The 3,412-nt window shown below is 51.0% G+C and overlaps 2 non-coding genes across 2 annotated transcripts; both read right to left on the reverse strand.

Annotated features, from left to right (window-relative positions):
- Positions 1–1,038: 1,038 nt before the first annotated feature.
- TRNAG-UCC lies at positions 1,039–1,110 on the reverse strand. The gene has a single exon. It is a non-coding gene; the product is annotated as a tRNA-Gly (tRNA).
- Positions 1,111–2,496: 1,386 nt separating this feature from the next.
- TRNAM-CAU lies at positions 2,497–2,568 on the reverse strand. The gene has a single exon. It is a non-coding gene; the product is annotated as a tRNA-Met (tRNA).
- Between the last annotated feature and the right edge of the window lie 844 nt (positions 2,569–3,412).

Below are 3,412 nucleotides of genomic sequence, written 5' to 3' on the forward strand. Positions count from 1 at the left end.
AACCTATAATTCTTCGGGACTTCCTTTTTTGTCTTTTTAGAAATGGTGGTTATGTTTCCCCTTTTCCAGTCAGTGGGAATTTTCCTTGTTGTACAATTTTTCAAATTTTATGGGTAGTAGTTTAGCAACTTCTGCCAGTTTCTCTTATCCATAAGCTGTAAGAGAAATGAGACTGTTTTAGCCTTTAGTTACCAAAAACATTATTACGATGAATTCCATTAAACTTTAGCATATCGCTGTGGTGCTGGAGCCTGGACAGAACAGGTCAGCAGCCCTACACAGGGTGTCTGAGACATGCAGTCATGATTGTTAATCAGGTCATTTCAAACTAAGTTCCCACATGAACCACAGTCTGTTTTCAAGAAAGAGTCCTACATATTAAATGACTCTGTGCTATGAACACAGACATTGTACATACCAGCATCCCCACTGAAGGGGAATAACAAGGCATTTGACCAGCCAGCACTGCAGAGATGGAAAAGGTGGAGGATGGAGAGCAATTTCACTCCAATGTGACACTGAGACATTTTATAAAGAACAGGCCTCCTCCCACTATACCCCCAAATTGCATATCTGGCCTCATGATATGCAGTTCATGCCTCAGTCCCCACCTGGGCATTGTCAGTCTTCATCATAACCGTGCCAGAGCAGCACGCTTCTCTTGCCAGGTGCAACCACCTGCAGCAGCAACGCTGAAAATCCCTCTCGTCTGGCTCCTGTACAGTGAGGAGCCCAGCCCAGAGCCCCCTCAGCTGGAAAAGTACACTGGTGAAAGCAGCGTGTCCTCCAGGGCCCCAAGAGCTGGTGCTGTACAAACATCTTTCATCACCCTCATCTGAATCCCTGGGAGAGGTACTGGGGAGAACCACAGGTGAGGAGAAACCTGTGCATCAAAATAAGATGTGTCGTGGCAGGTAATAGAGGACGGAACTAGAAGCTGTGGTCTGTCACCCAGGGTTACAGAGACACAACAGCTCGTGGCCTCCGTGCTGCTCTTTGGGAGCGGATAGGACACTATTGAGCCTACAAAACAAAGGCTGCGTTGGCCGGGAATCGAACCCGGGTCAACTGCTTGGAAGGCAGCTATGCTCACCACTATACCACCAACGCATGCAGGCTGTGCTCCTTCTTCTGCTACCCGGAGTTCACAGCTGCCCAGATGGAGGCACAGGCTGGTGTCTTCCATGCACACTGCTACGAGCTGCCACAGGGTACAGGTGTTTCTGTGAGTAAGATACTGTCTGGGAAACTCAAGCTGGGCTAGACACCGACTAGAGGAGATCAGCAGCAGGGAGTGACCAGGCTTGGAGCAGGACCCTGGACAGATTATGACCGAGCTGCAGGCGCAGACTGCACAGACCTAGGGTGCGCAGCTGGGAGAGATGGATCTGTGTCCAGTACCAATCTCCAGTCCTGAGCAGCCAGAGAGAAAGAAAAGGATCCGACTGTCTCCCTTGTTTATGTGAGTGCTGGTGGTGCTTTAGTGGACCTAAAGCGGTTAATGGCATCACTCCCCACCCACTTTCATACACGTGCAGGTGTAGGTGCATTTGTGAGTACATACCCGTGGTGGGGTAAGCACAGCCAACCGCCCACCCAGTTGCTCACTCCTGCTCCACCTTTAGTGAATGAGGAGCATAGGAAATAAGACAAGAATTCTTCCAGGACAAAATAAACATTCAGACATGGCTTTGCAAATACTGTTGTTGGCAAAGCAGACTCAACTTGGGGAAATTCACGTTTGGCCAATTGAAAAAGGTTCACATAGTAAATAACAAAAAAAAAAAAAAAAAACCCCAAACAAACAGTAAACACAACCTTTCCTTGCTCTTATCCAGGATCAGCTCATCTACTTCACATTCTTGTATCCGCTCAAGCAGCATGGGCTTATAAATTTTCTCTATGCTCTTCCTGACCCTTCTTTTTTCCCTCCTCTGTCTGGCACTGTCTACCCTCTCTGCATTGTATTTTCATGGAGGCCACAAACTGCTGACAGCTCAGCAGTCTGACATGGAGATTGAATCATCTGTGTGTAGCACAGGGCAGCCCCTTTCCTCTTCCCCCAGCGATCACACTGCAGAGTCCCATGTCCCCTCCATTCCCAACACCCAGCCACCTCCTGCCAGTACAGTGTCCCTTGGGAAATACCTGCTTGGCCCTGATCCTGGATCACCCTACAAATGGTCATGGCAGCAAACAGACAAGGACAGAGAAAGCTCCCAGGTCTTGGAGCTGAGCACACGTGCAGCAGGCTGAGCCTCCTCTGCCCCTACAGGAGGTGCCCTCCTGTGCCTGAGAAGCTGCAGGTTGAGCTGCCAGCAGGGAAGGGAGGAAGACCTGTGTCCCATGTGCCTGAGAAGCTGCAGGTTGAGCTGCCAGCAGGGAAGGAAGACCTGCGTCCCAAGGCCTTGTGGGGGAACTGTGCATACTGCTCCACAGCCATCCGTAAGCAGGGTAAAAGCTGTTGGGTGGGGCAGCGTCGGTGAAAAAGTGCCCTAGCAGAGGATGGTTTCGATCCATCGACCTCTGGGTTATGGGCCCAGCACGCTCCCGCTGCGCCACTCTGCTCCCCCTGAAGCTTGGCCACCACCGCCTCCAGCCAGGCCTGACCCTACCCGGGCACTGCTGGCTCTCACTCCCTCCCTTCCTCTCTGCTTGGCCTCCCCCACCCCACAAAATGGACTCCCCGACAAATTCATCTCCTGTTGGGCATGCGCTCCACAGCTCCAGGGCCGGCCCTTGCCCTTCTCCCACAGCCCTGCACGGCCACTTGCCCTTTGACTGCCCACTCTGGCGCTGCACATGCTCAAGGCACCCCGGAGGCAGGCTGCAGCCTTGGGGTACCTGAAATCCAGTGACATCCTGACGGCTGCAGCCCTGCCCAGAAATCCAGCTCTGCTCCCAGCATGCTGCGGGACTGCACCTGCCCAACAGTTTGGTTCTTTGCTGGCCAAGGAGGGACACAGGCTCTCTTTGCTTGGAATTACCAACGGAAGGAATTCTGCTATTACAACTGTGCACAAGAAGGGGTCCCAGCCCAATGCATATAGGAGACCAGCCCAGAGGAGGAAGGTTTATGTTTACAGTACAGTTCTTTTGACCAGTGACATTAATCTTTTTGTGAGGAGCTAATTAGACACTGTTGATCACATAATGACTCTGTGCTTTTCCTGTGTAGGTGGTGAGGACAGATCCTCAGTGGGGTGTTAACTGTCTGTTGTTTTAAACAAATGTCCTATTCTTTTATTGTCCATATGGGATATTCTCAGCCAGTGAGAGCTGGTTTAGGTTGGGCCTTCAGGTCACATGTACTGTGAGGTAAAAACTCAGTCTTAGACAGAGTTTTTTGCATTAAGCAGATTGTAGAGCTGTTGGTACCTTGCCTTTCACAGGGGCTGTGACCTCTTACCCT

This window comes from Corvus hawaiiensis, chromosome 13 (genome assembly GCF_020740725.1).
Source record: "Corvus hawaiiensis isolate bCorHaw1 chromosome 13, bCorHaw1.pri.cur, whole genome shotgun sequence".
NCBI lineage: Eukaryota > Metazoa > Chordata > Aves > Passeriformes > Corvidae > Corvus > Corvus hawaiiensis.